The sequence below is a fragment of the Sceloporus occidentalis genome, unplaced genomic scaffold (assembly GCF_023333645.1).
Source record: "Sceloporus occidentalis isolate IW3139 unplaced genomic scaffold, rSceOcc1.0.p SCAF_10, whole genome shotgun sequence".
Classification (NCBI taxonomy): Eukaryota; Metazoa; Chordata; class Lepidosauria; order Squamata; family Phrynosomatidae; genus Sceloporus; species Sceloporus occidentalis.
The window spans coordinates 29,687,707-29,707,692 of NW_028316990.1; the positions used below are offsets into that span (position 1 = coordinate 29,687,707).

At 43.0% G+C, this 19,986-nt stretch overlaps 1 protein-coding gene across 3 annotated transcripts in view; it reads right to left on the reverse strand.

The window, feature by feature from the left end:
- LOC149306293 (ankyrin repeat and fibronectin type-III domain-containing protein 1-like) overlaps positions 1-6,549 on the reverse strand; it is a 299,609-nt gene extending 293,060 nt beyond the window's left edge. For all 3 annotated transcript variants that reach the window (XM_089540204.1, XM_089540203.1, XM_089540201.1), the window contains exons 1-2: positions 6,469-6,549; positions 6,255-6,381 (exon numbers count right to left, since the gene is read on the reverse strand). The gene's annotated coding sequence lies outside the window, so the exon portion shown is untranslated. The remainder of the gene's footprint in view (positions 1-6,254; positions 6,382-6,468) is intronic.
- Positions 6,550-19,986: the final 13,437 nt, after the last annotated feature.

Below are 19,986 nucleotides of genomic sequence, written 5' to 3' on the forward strand. Positions count from 1 at the left end.
TCAAGAAAACAAAAATAATAACTGCCAAGGACTTACATAAATTCAGTCTAGAAGATGATGAAATTGAAATAAAGAGTTCCCATACCTTGGAACAGTCATTGATCAGAACAGAGATTGTAAGCAAGAAATCAGAAGACAAGGACTGGGAAGAGCAGCTATGAAAGAACAAGACAAGATCATTAAATGCACTGAGCACTAACGAAACAATCTTCCAGATCTTTGTATTTTCCATCTCCATGTATGGATGAAAGAGCTGGACAAAGTAAAGAAAGCTGATGGGGTTAAAAATCAACTAATTAGAGATGTAGTCATGAAGAAGAGTGCTGAGGACACTGTGGACGGCCAAAAAGTCAAACAAATGGGTACTGGAACAAATCACGTCTGAGCAATCCCTAGAAGCCTAGGCTGCCACGCTTTGGCCACATCATGAAAAGACATGGCTCACTAGAAAAGATAATAATGCCTGAAAGGTAAAGGGTAGGAGAAAAAGTAGACTGCATACTGGATAGATACGATCAAGGATGCTATGGCCATGAACCTGAAAGAACTGAACAAATTGGTTGAGGAGAGGAAAGTACTGAAGGTGTCTCATTCACAGGGTCACCAGGAGTCAATGTAACACAAAAGTAAACAACAACAACAACAAGCCAGTTAGACATCATGGAAAGTGTACAAGCAAAAAGAAGAACAGCCTTCCTCTGCCATTTACTCAACAACAACTGATGCTGGCAGCAGTATACAGCCATTATGACTAGTAGTCACTGGTTGCCCTTTCCTCTCCAAATTTGTCTGATCCTCCTTTAAATCATCCAAGTTGCTGGCCATCTTGTGGTTGTGAATTCATACACTCCCCTCCCTATAGTTTCGTATAGTTTCATTTACAACCCCAAATTAACTATGCTTATCTAAACGTCTCATCTTTTCATAATTTATCTTGGCAAATTCTTCATAATACCCAAGAAATATCTTTTGTACCGGCTAGAGGCATCTAGAATCCAGGCTTCCCTGTTCTGGCAAATCTCTAGCTGACATTTGGCGCTTAAGGGAAAGGTCATGTTTTCTTTGCTTTGTACAAGAAATGAAACATGTCGTGTCACCGTAACTCTAGATGATCACCTTCTAAAAAGTACTTAAGAGGAAATTCCTCACACAAGCTTTGCAGGAGCTGAAAACATTGCCGGACAGCATAGGTCAATAATCTCACTGTTTTGGAGCTAGGATACTTTACACATACAGTGGACCCTTGTTATCCGCTGAGGTTTGGTTCCAAGATCCCCCGCGGATAACAAAATCCGTGGATGCTCAAGTCCCATTAAATATAGTGACATAGCAAAATGGTGTCTCTTACAAAAAATGGAAAATCAAGGTTTGATATTTGAAATTTATACTTTTTTTGAACATTTTCAAACAGTGGATGCTTGAATCCATGTACAAAAAATCTGTGTATAACAAGGGCCGACTGTATTCCTTTCCTTGCATAAATGAGGTATAATTACTTGTCATACATCTGTATAAGATTTTCTAACACCCACATATTATCTTCTCAATCCACATAAAAAATACAAAGTGGTAGGAAGCGTAACAACTTTCTCTTTCTCCGTTTTTCAGTATCCCAGGGTCTGCCATAGCTTGATTTATTTGGTTTTTAACACCAGATGGCTCTGAGGGCCACTTTGCTGCCCTTGGGACCTTTGGTTATTTTGTTGGTGTTGAATAGCGCAGGGGACTACAACCATCAACTGCCTCCCTTGCAGCTTTCGGAAGAGGCAATTCACCCCCTTTTTTGCCCAGAACAATTAAATTCAAAAGAGGAGGTCAAAGACCACAGAAATAGTTTTGGCAAGTACATGCAGTTCCAGGGATACCTCCTTCCCCACCACTAAAGTCAATTTGTCATCATAAAGTATTATCCTGCCAAGGTGTCTCGGTCGAGGCATGCTCCGTTACAGTTCTAACTGGCATCGTGACAGCAAGATGAGAACACAGGTTTGAAACTGGAAGCTAAGAAATTGCAACAAATCTAACATTATTAAATAAATAACTATACAAATCAATAAAATAAAAATAAAGTGTTAAACAAGTGTTCTTGTGACAAAATCCCTGGCGCTGACTGAATGAGCTATAGAGTGAAAGGATCATTAGTACACTTGTCCCTCCATATTCACTAGGGTTATGGGCACAAGAATATTTCCGTGAATATGGAAATACCACAAACAACAGAAATGCCATGTTTTTACCTGAGAGGACACCTCTCTAGGAATCTCTAGGTCCGCCAGTGCAACTCTGTGGTCAACATCTGCCAGACATTGACCATAGAACTGCATTGGAGGAGCTACAAAGGCCTAGTAGAGTATTCTCTCTAGGAATCTTTAGGTGTTTCAGTGCAACTTTTAGTTTAAGTTGACTACAGAATTGCACTGGAGGAACTAGATATTACTAGAGAGGACATATTAATCAAATCCGTGAATAATCAAAGCCACAAATATGGAGGGATGAGTGTACTTCCTTTAAAACGGTTCTTCTAATTTAGTCACAAGAGGACATCAGGTAGGTGGATAGGTCTGTGCAGCATCTCTTGTACAGTTGGTCCTTGTGATCCATTGGGTTTGGATCCAGGACCCCCTCATGGATACCAAAGTCAGTGGATGCTCCAGACCCATTAAATACAATGGCATAGCAAAATGGTGTCCCTTATATAAAATGGCAAAATCAAGGTTTGCTATTTGGAATTTATGTTTTTAAAAGAATATTTTCATGCCGTGAATGCCTGAATCCATGGATTAAAAAAAATCTGTAGATAAGGAGGACCGACTGTATCAAGTCAGACCAAGTCTAACTCAGGGTGTATCTACATTGTAGAAATCATGCAGTTTGAGACCACTTTAACTGCCATGGCGCCATCCTACAGAATCCTGGGATTTGTAATTTTGTAAGGCACCAGCACTCTGTGGCAGAGAAGGCTAAAGACATTGTAAAACTACAAATCCCAGTATAACATAGGTTGGAGCTACAACACTTAAAGTGGTGTCAGGCTGTATTATTTCTACAGTGTAGATGCACCCACGGCATCTTTACTGACTAATAGTGAGATCCACAGGGCCGTGCTCATGGGCACATGTCCCATTCAAGTCTATGGTGCTTGGATATAGGGGGGTATAGGGGGATCCCCCACAAAAACAGAGGGCTGGCTGTATTCTCCAACTAGAGGGAGAAAAGCTTGGACATAAAAGTTTCTCTTCCCATTTTGGCTTTGTAATAGTATAATTATATTCAGTCAGGGAGTGCAGAATTAAACACTAACTTGCTGCACTTGTGGTTATCCTTGCCATTGTTGGCGTATGACACTGTCACGATACACAAAGGCAACTATCTTGCATGTTGCTGTTTGAGATACCCACCAGGTGCCTTGCAAAGCATCCTATACAGGTCATTCTGAGCCACAAAAGTAGAGGGTAGCACTAGGTTATTGTGAGTTGTAATGTTTTTTCTGATCCTAATGACAAACTCCATGTATTATGGGATGAAACAGATGGTCAAAATAAGTAAGTTTCCAGCCGGCTTGGAGTTGGGGTGTTTAGATGACATATGCCTTGAAGCTGGCCAGAAAACACACCCAAATTGCACTACGGGGAGAAAAGTCAAACTAAAAAGGAGCTGGATTTTTCAGCATACTCCCAGAAAGTGTGCACCTTCATATGTACATATAAATGCACCAACGCCAGGGTGACTCTAAAGGGGCAGTCTTTCCAAACCCTAACCCTTAATTGTGCACATAAATGCCCCATCTCAGGGGCACATTTAAAAGAGGACGTACCCAAGTGGTGAGGGTAGCAATGCTCAAAAGAGAAACTGTGACACCTCTCATGGAGATGAGTACAATATACACAAAAGAGACAGTTAAAGAGGGGGCATGGGGTGAACAGGGAAGAAGGGAGGGCATGACTGTTCCTTGCAGGCATCTGCATGGGCACACCTCTGCTCTGATGTCCTATCCAGTGGAGAGCTGCAGAAGCAAATGTGTTCAGGCTCACAGGGACAACAATCCAATGGGATGGCAGTCACTGGCGGTTCGCTCTTGTGAAGGTGCACAGGGAAGGTGGAAGTAACAGTAAAAGTACCCAGCGGCACAGCTTGAAGCCACACCATGTGGTCATGATATGCGCACTCCAGCTGCCTTGGCAGCAGGTGGTGCAGTTGGTGGGGTTTCAGTGCAGCTTCGGAAAGGCAACCTCAAGCCAGTTTTTCCTGCCCGTCTGTTTTGCCCACCTGACATAAGGTCTAATATCCCAAGGAATATTTGTATGTGCAGAATGAAGTATACAGTGCGCCAGCATCATTCGCGGGTGTGCTTTACGCAGCTTTCAACATACGCTGAAAGCTGCGCTGGGAGAAGGGGCAGCGCGTCCCATAGGAAATAATGGGGCGTGCATGAGCCCCATTCATTTAAATGGGGCTTGAGGACAGGCGGAATTCCCTTTACGCCGCGGGGAGTCCGGAACAGATCCCCCGCGTAAAGAAAGGGCAGATTGTATTACACTCCAACATCCACATCCATAAAACATAGGAGGAAATAAAAGTAAAATAAAATCAGATACAATACAGTAAAAATAAAATAAAATGCATACTTCTGATGTTACGAAGTACTTCCCGACGCCACTGAATTCAAATTGTACAGAACACAGCCCTTTATAATAAATCTGTATGTAACAGGGTGGATCATTTTAAATTGCTCAAAGTCACATTTGGCTTTAGACTCCGTACAGAGCTAGACAAGAAGAAAAGGTTAAGGCAACTCTGCGCTCACTGGCAGGCATCAAAGTGAACAGGTGCACACATTTTGAATTGTGCTGCTGAAGCAAAATCTGGTTTATAGGATGGGGCTACACTGTAATTCTTCACTGCATAATTTTTTTAAGTGGCCCAAACTGTTGAGCCTCACTGTCTTTTCCCCAAACATTATCCTGACAAGAGCTCATCAAATTAGACAGAGGAGTGCTTAAAGGCATGAAACCATTGCAAACACATTTTCCACTTCTGAACACACAGCAGAAAGCTGTGGCTAATCTCAGCTTCCTGGCATATCATCACTCATTTCGGACACATCACTGTATTATATAAACATGTTGAAACTGTAAGGTGTAGAAGACAATGGCTTGCAAAAGGCCTCTCAAGTGATTTTGTACCTGTCGTTCCTTCATCCAGACCCAACACTCTTGTCTTTGGAGTGGCAATAACTTAAAGGGAAAATATAAAATAGCTTCCATAATGTGAAACGTGGTAAAAACATGGGGAATACAAAAGAGATTTTATCAAGAATGGAAAATGAACATTAAGGCTATTTTCCCTATTAAGAAAAAAGAGTAGTTCACATTCATGATCCACAGTTACTGACTGTGCATTGGATAAATCAGCACCTACTGTTTTGTCTTTTAAAGTGTAGAATTTCACTAAAACCAGAACAGCCCAAACTACAGGCCCTAGATGGCACTAGACTACAATTCCCATGGTTATGTGGATAATGGGAGTTATAGTCCCTCATCGTCTGGGCACCCTACGCTGGGGAAAAACTATTAAAGTGCAGCAGATGTGTGAAATAAAGCATGGGAACAATGAACATGCAAACTTAGAGTAAGAGATCATTCAGCCTGGAAAAGAGATGTTCAAAATGGTTTTTTCAACTGCCGCATGAGTCCCTGCCACAGTCAAGAAGAGAGAGAAAGCATCCTCCTGCCTCTTGAACAGATTTAATATTTTCCAGATAATATATGTTTAAAACCAAAGGACATGATGAATCTGACGTATAAAAGAGATTCCAACCATCAGAAATATACACCTGCTGGACGGTTGCCATGTCAGCCTAATAATTGCACTGCAAAGCCAGCTGTGTTAAAAGGGGAAATTAAACATTTATTAAAGGGGACTTGGTGGGGGGAGAAACCCTCCCAGGGATAAAATGTCCAGCATCAGAGAAAGCAATTTATAGACACTCCAGACACAGCTACTCTCGACTCTTCAAACAAGTAAATTCTGTCACTGCCGCAGAAGCTGAAAAGCAAAAGAACATTACAAAAGCATTAAGTCATTCTCGCCCGTGGTTTCCTATCCACTCCGCTCTTTCCAAACATAACAGGAAAACATCTCTCTCAAAGCCAGCATCGTATTTTGAAAGGGATGGACTACACAAATATAAAACAATGGAGATCTCTTGAAGAGACAGAGGGAGAAAACCAGAAAGAGACATTGGAATACATTACCTGCTGAATTCTGCTTCTGGACACAGAACCGGGGAAGCTACATTCCATTTTAAGGACAAGGAGTTTGTAAATGCCTGCTCTCCTACTACGCGCCTTTCGCTCTCTCTTCCAAAGCAGGGCTCAATTTCTGATTTTAAAACAAGAACAAAGTTCGTAAAATAATGCCCGTCTCTCCCTCGCTCTGTTCCCCATTAAACCAACAAGCCTTGCTCACTTGTTCCATGGGCTCCGGATGAGATGTTCTCCGCTGACTATTTGGACAAGAAAGCTTTCTGCTTCCTCACCAGAACCCAAAGAAGGATTCCAGTCACATGAGGAGGGAGGCATAGCACACTGGCATAGCTTGCTTTTTGGCATCGGGAAAGGCAGATCGGAGCGATGGTTCAAAATTACACTTTTGCTCACACTGCTGAGAGAGAGAGTGCGCTTTTAGACACACCAGGCGAAAACATTCGTCTGTCTCCTCCTATCGGAAAATGCTTCTGCAGAGTAAATCAGATCACAAACATCATGAAAGCAGAAGAATTTATCGAGGGGAAACATACATAACCTGAGCCAAATAGCAAGGAAAGCTGCATACACAGAGGATAACCAGGCTTGCTGAGAAAGACGAAAGCATGGTGCCAAGGCCAGAGACGGAGAGGAAGGAAGCTGGCTCTGTATCCCCATCTTTTAAAAGCATCTTAAGGAAGAAGAAAAAGGAAGGAAGTTATTTCCCCTTGAGCCAAGAAATCCACATTGAATGTGATGTTTTGGAACAAGGAACAGCTTTAAAACAAAGCAATATTCAGCACTATACCCGCTCTTTCTCTCCGCTTGATTTTCGCCTCCTGCGGCTACATAGCTTTGTACTTACCAAATTCTCTCCCCCCCCCCCCAAAAAAAGTGGGCAGAGCAATTATATAAAGAAAAGCAGAACATTTTATATATATTGTTTGGATTTCAACTCCACAATTGCCGCACTCAAAAACGACGCAGCGCGGCACAGTTTTTCAAAAAAGGCAGCAACATGTGAAAGAATGATGATGAGGCCGATAAATGCCACATCTGTTTGACTGCTTTCAAAACTGTATTACACTCCAACATCCCTGCTCAGCCATGAAACTCACTGGGTGACCTTGGGCAAGTCACACTCTCTCAGCCTCAGGGGATGGCAATGGCAAACCTCCTTTGAATCAACCTGCCAAGTAAACACCATGATAGGTTCACCTTAGGGTCGCCATAAATTGGAAATGACTTGAAGGCACACACCATCTGCCATGCAGATGTACCCTATGTTGGCTGTGTCTTTGAACATTGGAGAGAGCCAATGTGGCATAGTGGACTCAAGAGTCCAGGGTTCAAATGCTGGTTCAGCCATGGAGACCCCCTGGGTGACCTTGGCAAGTCACACACTCTCAGCCTCAGAGGATGGCAATGGCAAATCCCCTCTGAAGAAATGTGCCAAGAAAATCCCATGATAGGTTTGCCTTAGAGTCGCCAATGTGACCCTGAGCAAATCATGCTCTCTCAGCCTCAGAGGATGGCCATGGCCAACCTTTTCTGAAGATACAAGACAAGACAGTCCTATAACAAGGTTGCCTGCATGACCGCAGGCAAGTCACACTCTCTCAGCTTCCTCAGGGGAAGGCAATGCCAAACCTCCTCTGAACAAGTCTTGCCAAGATAACCCCAAGATATGGTCGCCTTGGGGCTGCCAGGGTAACCTTGTGCAAGGCACACTCTCTCAGCCTCAGAGGATAGCCATAGTAATCTCTCCTCTGAAGAAACATGCCAAGAAAACCCCATAAGAGGCTCACCTGGGTGACTTTGGGTAAGTCACACTCTCTCAGCCCCAAAGGATGCCCATGGCAAACCCCCCCCCCCCCTGAAAAAACTGGCCAAGAAAACCCCATGATAGGATAGTGTGACCCTGGGTAAGTCACACTCTCTCAGCCTCCTCAAGGGGAAGGCAGGGGCAACCCTTCTCTGAAAAGCCTAGCCAAGGAAACTCCCCTGAGTTGGAAACAACATGAAGTCACACAACAACAACAACCAAATTGGCCAAAGAGGGAGGCAGCTAAGCCTGCCCTTCCTCCTCAGCAGAAGGAGGGGACCCAAGGAGGCCCAAGAGCCATACTGTACCTAGGAAAGGAGGAGGCTTCAGAGACAGGGGTTCCTGAGGGGTTTCTGTTGCTGAAGGTGGAGGCATACCTTCCTGGGCAGCAAAGCAAGGCAAAGGCAAGGCAGCTGGACTCCTTCCAGGGCTGGCCTCACTCCTCCTTCCAGCTTGGCAAGCAGCCCTTTGGGAGGGAAACTCTGAGCAGAAGGGCTGTCCACACTCCAAGAATAACCCACTTTGACACCGCCTTGACTGCCCTGGCCCAAGGCGAGAGAGTCCTGAGAACTGTCCTTTGTTGTGGCACCTGAGCTCTCTCTAAAATGGTCCAAGACCCAGACACACACTGGAATGTATAGTTTTGTCAGCTATATAAGCCTGCTTTGGTGATCGACTTCAAAAACCTGGGCTGCATCCACACTGCAGGAATAACCAGTTTGAGACCACTTGTAACTGCCCTGGCTCAAGGCTACAGAGTCCTGGGATGTGTAGTTTCTTGTGGCACCAGAGCTGTCTCTGACAGAGAAGGCAAAATGTCTCCACAAAACCACAAACCCCAGATTTATACTTGGTTGGGATTTCTTGGACTTACAAGAATGTTTAGGTCCAAAACACACTGCAGAAATAACCCAGTTTGAGACTGCTAGTAACTGCCCTGGCTCTATCGAGTCTTGGGATGTATAGTTTATTGCGGCACTAGAGCACTTTCTGACAGAGATGGGGAAATGGTTCAAGGCACACTGCAGGAATAACCCAGTTTGAGACCACTTTAACTGAATTCTATGACACACTCCTGGGGTTTCCTGGACTTATAAGAATGTTTTCCTTCCCTGGCTCAGTGCTATAGAGTCCTGGGATGTGTAGTTTTCTGCAGCACCAGAACTCTGTGACAGAAAAGGCGAAATGGTCCAAAATACACTGCAGAAATAAGCCAATTTGACACCTTTTTAGCTGCCACAGCTCAAGGCTATAGAGTGCTAGGATGGGTAGTTTCTGGTGGCACCAGAGTGCTCTCTGGCACAGAAGGCTAAATGGTCCGAAACGCACTGCAGAAATAACCTGGTTTGATACCACTTTAAGTACCTTAGTTCAAGGCTAGGGAGTCCTGGGATATGTAGTGTGTTCTGGCACCAGAGCTCTCTGACTGAGAAGACAAAATATCCCACAAAGAGAAAAAATCCCAGAATTCCATAGTACTGAGCCATTGCAGTTAAAGCAGCGTTTCCACACTGCAGAGAAATAATGCTGTTTGACACTGCTTTAAATGCCATGGCTCCATGCTATGGAATACTGGGATTTTTCTCTGTCAGAGAGTTCAGGTGCTGCAGCAAACTACACATCCCAGGATTCCCTAGCATGGAGCCATGGCAGTGATAGCAGTGCCAAACCGAGTTATTTCCCCAGTGTGCATAACACCAAAGATTGCGTATAACAACTGATTTTATGCCATCTATATTTTACGCAGTCTATATCTATATTTTATACAATCCCTATCTATCTTTCATACAGTCTCTATTTTTACAACCTCTGCTCTGGACCCCACAACATACTCCAACTCCCAGAATCCCATAGCCTTGAACCAAGACACTTAAAGCGATGCCAAACCAAGTTATTCCTCCAGTGTGGATTCTTGCCCAGAGAAGGGCCATTCAGAAGTGAAGTCCTTTATTATTTTAACTAGATCTACTCCCAGGTAAGTGGGAGGAACAAAATTCAGCCTTCATTATTAAACAGGTTCAGGCAGTCCTTAAGGCAGACTAAGCCCAGACTATAGTTCAGGTTAATGGCAACACAATCCAAATTTTACTTGATCCGATCTGGACTACTTCTTCCACCCACTTTAAAAATCTGAACACTTGTGCGGAGGCTGGTTGTGCGGGAACGCCAAGATCACTTCTACTCCCAGGTTCATGATTATCACACAGCTTTTAGGACAGTCATCTCCAGCATATTTAGAGCTAGTGCCATTTAACATTTCTTTACAATTGCCATGTCTTCACTTTTCTATCTGGGTGCAAAACGCACTGGAGGACCACAATGGTTCAGTGGATTTGTAATTGGTTGACCGGCCAAACCCAAAGGATGCTCAGCAATGGATCTTCTTCATCCTGGAGAGAAGTGACCAGTGGGGTCCCACAAGGTTCTGTCCTGATAAACATCTTTATCAACAACTTTGATGATGGAATTGGGGGCATGCTTACCAAATTTGCTGATGATGACACCAAAGCAGGAGGAGTAGCTAATACCCAAGAGGAGAGGATCAAAATTCAAAATGACCATAATAGATTAGAAAGCTGGGCCAAAACTAACCAAATGAACTTCAGCAGGGAGAAATGTAAGCTACTGCGCTTAGGCAGAAAAAAATGAAATCCATAGTTATAGGATGGGGGATACCTGGCATTACAAGGCTATCCACATTGCCGCCCTACACTCCTATCGTGCCACTATTCCATTTTTACCAGAGCTGCTGGAACAAGCTGGTCATGTGTTTCCTATAACTATCCCTGTTAACAATCCTAGACTACACTCTTATACACTCTTACCAGGGAGAAACTCTGATTGAATGCAGTTGTGTTTATCTCTTGAGTATGGAGTTTATCACACGGGAGGAATTCTCTTAATTTCGAATGAAAAGAAAGTGGGACCAGAATGCATTCATGTGAATTCGCTAGTTCGGCGAATTTACGTGAATTCGAATTGCGTTCGAACTGACTTCCCATTGCCTGAAAATAGCTTGCCATTGCCCGAAATTGCATGTGATCACCTCTCGCGCAATAACGTGAAACCCCATGATTGCGTTCGGATTGCCATTGGATTAGATTTCCAATTTCCCTTGTCTGATAACGTCCTATGTGTATAAGTATGGAGAGAGAGGGAGAATTGTGTTTCACTCTCATTTTATAAAATACGTACAAGGGAAAAGACACATTGCTAAACCTTATTGGCAAGTTGTTGTTATGTTGTTGTGTTGTTTCCAATTTTTGGCAACCCTATCACGGGTTCAGAGGAGGTTTGCCATTGCCTTCCTCTGAGGCTGAGAGAGTTTTTCCATGATGGAACTGGGAATTGAACCCTGGTCTCCAGAGTCATAGTCCAACATTCAAACTGCTACACCATACTGGCTCTCAAGGTTGAAACCAATAATTATAACCATGTGCTTCTGTTCTGGAATAGGTATTACAAATTCAAGATACTTTTCTTATCAACCTGTTTTATTTTTATTATTATTATTGAATAGAAAAGGAGCGTCTGACCGAAATCTAGACAGCTGACAAGTGAAATTATGCCGTATTAAGCAGATCATGGTCAGTTGCTGGGGGTTGACTGAGGTGACACTAAAGCTTTGCAAGTCCTTGTTTTTCCTGGATTATGTGTTTAACTGACCTCACTATATTTTCTGACCTAATTATGTTCATTCAGATTAGTTAGTTTGATTTCCATAAAATATAGTTCTAGGTAAATAAGTTTAGGCTAGTAAGCAAAGAATTATGCTTGTTTGAAGGGTGCAAGCACAGAAGAAACTAGCTTTAAAAGGCTTTCTAGGAAGATGTCCTGCAACATTTTGATGTGTGAATAGCGTACAAGAAGAATATGATCTTGGATCCAAATAATAAGGGAATCTGAATACATAAATTTTCTAGTTTCTAGAATCTATTGATGCTCTGGTTACAATGGACTTTTGTTTTTACAGGCTGCAATTCTATGCATATTTACCAGGGAGCAGATCTCATTAAATTTAATGCACCTTACTTCGAAGGCCTCATTCCCACTACCTTTTAAATCGGATTATGAATCAGTTTGAACCGGTTCAAAGACCCTGGTTCCCACTTAATCCGAATCCTTTAAGGAACTGAATCATTTTTAATTGATTCATTCACGAATGGGAACCACAGGTGGATTGTTTTAGAGGGGAAAAATGCAATCAGGGCAAACATAGTGGGAACCATGCACCGCTGTCGAATGAATCCATTGATTCGGATCGCACACCGATTTATTTGTAAGTGGGAATGGGTCCTAAGTAAACATTAACATGATTGTTTGTTAAGGAACTTCAACCAGATTACCTTTGCTTTCTCACCTAGCACTAGGACCCTGTACTACTCATACATTACTTTGTAAATCTCTCCATGCCATGCACCAAACTGAACTTGAAATGTATGAGAACCTGTTGTCTGCCTCTTTTCTAACATTAAACTTTAGCAACAGCACTGCAGACTTGTATTTTGGTTGTGATCTACGGCTGCAATGCTTCAACCTAATCGCTTCTCCTCACATTTTATTCATTTATATTAGCTCTTTTTCTCCACAGTATAAAATGCTTTCTAACTAACTATCTAGGTCACTTTGAACCCGAATCCTATGAGCACTATGTATCTTTTACTTGTGAGGATGGCACAAATTTCCAGTAAGCTTCAGGCTGCAAAATGTTTTGGGCTTTCTCTCGGCCCGTCTCATTTAACACTGCATTTAATCCCTATATGAAGCATGAACAAATCCAACGTCTTTGCAAGATCAAGCCCAAATGGTTTCTGCACGGCCTGTTGTTCCAGTTTGATTTAATTGATTCTAAAATCATACTGTTTGTTATTTGGGTGTAACTTTGCATGTGCCCTTCAGCTAATGTAATAATAATAATAACAAGGTACAAAATAAACTTGGACTGAAGAGTAAGCATGTTGAAGTATATGGTTTTTAAGGTAACCATCCTCAACCTGTAATGTTATCTCATTTGCCAGTTAAGCCATTACATGTAAAGCTACTGTGTAATTATGTGATGGACTGAAGCTGCCAACAGAATTTGCCCTATTAACAGAAACACTTAATAATAGCCTAACAATGAAAATGTCCCCATAAAGACCATGGTACATGAATTAAATGAATTAAATATGACTTGTATATTTCTTGACCTCTGAGTAATTAATAAATCTAGTACAGTCAGCCCTCCATATCCATGGATTTTTTATCCACGGATTCAAGCATCCAAAGTTTCAATATATTCCACAAAGACATAAATGTCAGGAAGTTCCTGAAAGTAAAAAAGGAATGGTTTTCTGTCACTTATGGTACGTTTCAAAACAGAATACACTAATGAAAATCTCCAAAAGAGCAACACACATTAAACTTCAACAAATGCTTTTGAAGGCTGAATGGAGGGTAGGAAACCTTTGGCTCTCCAGGGCTTGATGCCCACTACCTTTTAAACTGGATCACAACTGGTTCAAATGACTCTGGCTCCCACTTGAACTGAATTGCTGAAGCGATTCGGAGAGGAGAGGCCATGCGCTAGACGCATTTAACCCGCGTCTTTTTGACGCTGCTTTTTTTCCACGTCTTTTTGGATAAATTGATTCTGCACAACTGTGAACCAGACGTGGATCAGGGTCAATTTAAATTTGCCCTTCGGCTGGCCGGAGCGGATCCATTTTGAATCGATTCAGTCGTGAATGTGAACCACAAGTGGGTTGTTTTAGAAAAAAAATGCGATCGGGGCAAAGGTAGTGTGAACCATGCTCCACTGTCAAATCGATCCATCGATTTGGATCGCAAACCAATTTATTTGTAAGTGGGAATCATGCCCAGATGTTTGGACACCCAGAAACCCTGGCCAACATCGGCCATGGTGGGAGTGGTGGTCCACAACATCTAGAGCAGTTGTTCTCAACCTTCCTAATGCTGCAACCCTTTAATACAGTTCCTCATGTTGTGGTGACTCCCAACCATAAAATCGGTTCCTAAAACCATCAGAAATACAGTGCACCCTCGGGTTATGTGGGGGATCCGTTCCGGAACCCCCCCCCCCCACATAAGCCAAATTCCATGCATCGTGCATGCGGTGGTGCACAGGCGCCACAGGCATATGCCCCATTCATGTGAATGGGACATGCCGCCCCATGCACCCTGCACACTCCCTCGCAGCTTTGAACATATGCTCAAAGCCACGTACAGCACGCCCACGTATGACGCGGGCGCACTGTATGTGTTTTCTGATAGTCTTAGACAACCCCTGTGAAGGTGTCATGACCCACAGGTTTAGAACCACTGATCTTGAGGATGAAAAGGGGGAACATAAACTTTACAGTTTCAAAACACTCTGTTTAAAAGAAAAACAACTGGATAACACGGAAGATCTTCTTTTATTTTAATTCTAAATCTTATGTGTGTGTTTGTGTGCATGGGCACATGGATATTTTTGTACGTATGTGTACAAGCTTCCCAGTCTCAACAGAAAGAAAAGGCGAAATGTTGGCTTGATCGACAGATCAATCTGTACGTATTATCCTTAAGAAAAAATACTTGGTGGGGCATTTAGGATTGCGGCTGATAGAAACTGATTTCCATGTGTGGTGCCCATCCGCTAGTCTCTTTCTATCATGCAGGAGATTTAATAGTTTTGTGGATAATGATGCTTATGTCAAGGAGAAAAAAAGTGTTGCCAGAGGGCAGAACGCCTCCGGCAAAAGCAAACAAACAAAGGTCTTGGATAGCACTCCAGATTAATGTACTGGTTGGGGAAAGATATAGTGTGCACATATTTTTAATGACACACGGTGCTGAAGTGTGATGGGTTTTTAGTTTGGTTGGTTTTATTTTCTCTGCCCTTGAGATAATGCCGCTGATGCATTTTGCCCTTTGCCTTTGATGCTATAATGTATTTTTTGCCTTTGCTAATATCTTCTGCTTTGATAGCTCCTTGAAATGAACATTGGATTATAAACCCTGAAATAAATTGAAAAATGCAACATATTATATATTTTATATAATGCTGACATATTTTGAAGCTTGAGTCTTGAAACTATAGCTGCTGTTAATAAATATCTGTTATTAAAAATCTGCTCTTAATTAAAGCTAGACTTAATTCTGGATTCGGAGCCAGTGTGGCGCAATGGTCTGAGCATCGCAAGAGTCCAGAAGCTGCGTCAAAGCTGTGCTCCAGTCCTTAGGACTGGATCATGGCTTTGGCGCAGCTTCTGGACTCTTAGGACGCATGCAACATTTAAACAGCATACCTCCAAACTGATCCGAAGCAGCTTTATTTTGGCAGTCTGTATGGGGCCATAGATTCCATAGGAAAATGGACTAATGTGTGAATTAAACTAATTTGTACGCAACTCACTTGTACAGTGAGCAAAGAAATGACGCGGAAATAAATAACAAGGTGCCAGAAGTGCCGAGCTCTCCAAATGGGCTATATGCCTAGAAGTGTTTTAATAAAGTAGGAAATTGCCAGCCGTAATTCCCAGCAGAAGACCTGGATATCATTTGTAATTTCCGGGAGCTATGAGCTGCATTGCTTTAAATTGCAAATTGACAGTGTTGCTTCTGACTTGTTTTCTGTAGGTACGAAAAAGAGGACCAGCTTCTCAAATAACAGTTGCTAGTGTACAATTCTGAACTTTTGGGATATGCCCCAAACTCAAAGCCCTCCTTTATAGAGTCACTTGAAACTAAACTTTAATCGTCATAACCCAGGCCAGTTCCTAACAACTCCGTAGAAAGGTTTTGGTAATGAGTGATTAAGTTTGCAGGCCTATTATTAATAATAATAATAATATAGCGCTGTAGATTTACACAGCGTTGTACATACAATTGAATGTATACCCATTTACCTGGTGGTACATTTAACTCAATGACCAGGGGGAAAGGGGCCGAGTGGCTGTGGCTTCCCGGGGTGTGCATAAAGCCCCAAGGACACCCCTTTTTGGGTCCAAGGAGAAGCAGCATTTTGCTGCTTCTCCTTGGTCCCGAAACGCACCAGATTGGGGCCACTTCGTTGCCGGTGTGGCTACCCTGGCCCCAATCCATGGAGTAAAGGGGTGTGTGCAGACTGCCCCAAAGGGATGGTCTGTACCCCACCTAAGTCTTTTGGTTTTCAGTTTCACTCTATACTATTCATTTCCCCTATCGGATTTAAAACTTGGTTAGATTCTTATTGTTGCCATGTGCCTTCAAATTAGGAGGAATAGCTAATACCCCAGAGGAGAGGATCAAAATTCAAAATGACCTGAATAGATTAGAAAGCTGGACCAAAGCTAACAAAATGAAATTCAATATGGAGAATATAGGGTATATAGATATAGGATGGGTGACACCTGGCTGAATGAGACTACATGTGAAAGGGATCTGGGAGTCCAAGTAGACCACAAGTTGAACATGAGTCAACAGTGCGATGTGGCAGCTAACAAGGCCAATGCGATTTTAGGCTGTATCAATAGAAATATAGTGTTTAGATCAAGGGAAGTAATAGTGCCACTATATTCTGCTCTGGTCAGGCCTCACCTGGAATATTGTGTCTAGTTCTGGGCAAAACAATTCAAAAAGGACATTGAAAAACTGGAGCCATGTGTCCAAAGGAGGGCGACCAAAATGGTGAAGGGTCTGGAAACCATGCCCTATGAGGAACAACTTAGGGAACTAGGATGTTTAGCCCAGATAAGAGAAGGTTAAGAGGTGATATGATAACCCTATTTAAGTATTTGAAGGGATGCCGTATTGAGGAGGGAGCAAGCTTGTTTTCTGCTGCTCCAGAAATGGATGCAAGCTCCAGGAAAAGAGATTCCAGCTCAACATTAGGAGTAAAGGCTGTTTGACAGTAAAGGCTGTTTGACAGTGGAACAAACTCCTTCCTCGGAGTGTAGTGGAGTCTCCTTCCTTGGAGGTCTTTAAGCAGAGACTGGATGGCCATCTGTCTGGGATGCTTTGATTGAGAGTTCCTGCATGGCAGAAGGGGGTTGGACTGAATGGCCCTTGTGGTCTCTTCCAACTCTAGGATTCAAGTTGTTTCCAACATATGTCGACCCACAGGTGTTTTTTTCCTGGCAAGATTTGTTCAGAGGAAGTTCGCCCTTGCCTACTCCAAGGCCACCTAGGAGGCTTCCGTGGCTTAGTGAGGATTCAACCCTTAGTCTCCCAGAATCCTAGTCCAACATTCAAACCACTACACCACACTGGTTAGGTTCACACCCTCCTTTTATATTTCTCAGCGCCCAGTTTTTCTGCTGCGTAACTATACCAGGAGTTTTTTCCTTGCCTCCTTGAAGTTGTGAAATCGTTTAGCCCACGTTGTTTCTGTCCTTTTCCTACCAGATTGAGAATGACTGTAGTGCTGGAAGCCACCGACACTTGTAACTTGTGCCACTCCTACCAAAGCACTCTTCAGAAACCTTTACCATCTAATTACAGAACCACCTACTCCAGGATTTCCCTAATAAACCCATGCTTTAACTCCGTATCTTTCATGTGCAGTCCAACATTTCTTTCATCTCATCTCTATAAAGATATATCTGACCAAGCACACATCCACTGAAATGATGCTATTTGGAACAGATAAACATGCCAGGGCTGGCTTTATCATCCGGCAGCATGGCAGTCACTTCAGGCAGCAGAAACTAAGAGCAGTAGTTTCTGTTCCCACTTACAAATAAATCGGTGTGCGATCTGAACTGATGGATTGATAAGTCATGGCTAAATGCGAAGGAATTGGGGAACTGTAGTTTGTTGTGGCACCAGCACTCTCAGACAAAGAAGGCCATATGTCTCACAAAACTACAGTTCCTAGAACTGCCACAGCAGTTAAAATGGCATCAACCTGGATTATTTCTGCAGTGCGGATGCAGCCTTAGCTGAACCTACTCAGTTCAGTGTGTGCTATTCCTATGAAAATTTGCACGCTGCAAAAATTTCCCTTTCTATAATTCTGCCCTTCGCCAGGATGCCAGCTCCCAGCCTAGAGGGCAAGCTGTGTGCATTTCGAGGCAGCATTTAATTAAGAAGCCGTCTTAAACAGCCAGCGCCACTGATAGCACATGTTAAAAATAGCTCTGATCAAAGAGGTGGCGTGAACGAACTGGCATGTCGGGCCCTGCGGTTGTGCGTTTTTGTTGGGATGTGGGTTTTTTTGTAATTTAATTACTAAATGTTTTTAAACTGTCAGCATAGTTGCAGGACTAAATGAAAAATAAGTTCATCAGAAACAGCCTGAGGACCAGGACCAACATTGGGAGAGTAAGGCATTGGGTTCAGTGAAAAGATCCAGGCTGGTATGGAAGGAAAATCAGTATTCATGATATGACATAGGAAAGCACCATATACTGAGTCAAACAGGACTCTTACCTCCGACTGGCAGCAGCTTTCTAAGGTTTCAGCCAGGATTCTTTCCAGGATTCTAGTTCAATCTAGAAATCCACGGATGTTGGTATCAAACCAAACTCCAGTGCCATAATTTGCTACCCCCAAACCGGGACAAAATGTAGGACAAAATGTAGGACAAAACATAGGACAGATATAAGGGGAAATTAGCACAAAATGTAGGACACTCAAGAAAAATGGAGGACACAGCCAGGTCAAAGCCAAAAATATTAATAATTTAAAACACATGCGCACACACACACTTACCATTACTTTTAAGATATTCAAAACAGACCTTGGGAGAGTTACAATTTTTGGACCACGGTTGCCAGAATCCCTCAGCCAGCATCTGATATTCAAAGTAAAAAAAATATCTGCAACCAAAGCTATTTTTCCATGTATGGTATGGAGCTAAGAAAGATCACTGGTAAAGTACATGAATATCTATCTTGATCAAAATTAAACTGTTACTTAGAATTGGAAGGGGCGCCAGAGGCCATTGAGTCCATAGTTCCACATGCTTAATTCAGTAAATCCAACCAGAGCCTCTTTTTGCAGATATCCATAGAGACTCCACAACTTCTCCCACGGAATTAGTTGCCTTAGTTGCACTGTGAAACTGCTTTCACTGTAAAGTACACTTTTCCTGGTATTGAGATCAGAATGACCGATCTGTCGTTCCATAAGTCTTTTCCCCCCCTTTTGAAAGAGAGCAATAATGTTTGCCCTGGTTAACTATGGGGTAGTCCGCACTGGCCAAATAAAATGCCTCCCAACCCCTTTAAAGGCTGGATGTTTAGACAATGTGCGAAGTGTAAGAAAGTGAAATGAAGCTGTGCTCTAAAACCAGGGCTGGGATTCTCTAACTCAAGACAAACTCAAGGTACATCATACCAGCATATAAACTGCCCAGGGCCAGTACAGGATTGCGGCAAAGCAAACAGATGATCACCAATAATGCAATGCATGTAATTACAACATACACAAACCAGACAGTCCAACTGGAGGGCATGGAGTGAAGGGGGCATGTATGATTGTGCCAGGGATGTAGCCAAGGGGAGGTCCGTGGGGTCCACACCCCCCTTCCATTAGGTACAATGAATGGTGCATGCTGCTGCGCTGCCGCACCCAAACCCCATTATAATGATGGCACTTAGTCTGGACCCCCCCCTTCCCAAAATCCTGGCTACATCCCTAATTATGCTTTGCCAATGTATCACTCGGCACACCATGCACCAATGCACTGTACATGCAACTGTGTGGCCAGTTATACAGATGGACATCCAATGAAATGGCATCTGGACAGACAGAGGAAGGTGACTAGAGATCACAGGCAGTGTGTTTGTGTGATGGTGTGCATGCATGGTGGGGAGGTGACAAAAATAACAATAACCATGCAGTGTGGCTTGATGTCGCCTGGTGCAGACAGCCCATGGGTGTTTGGCCTGCCTTGGGAGCATGCTGTGTAGACAGTGTGATTTCAACTTGCTTTCAGAAAATCCAGGATTG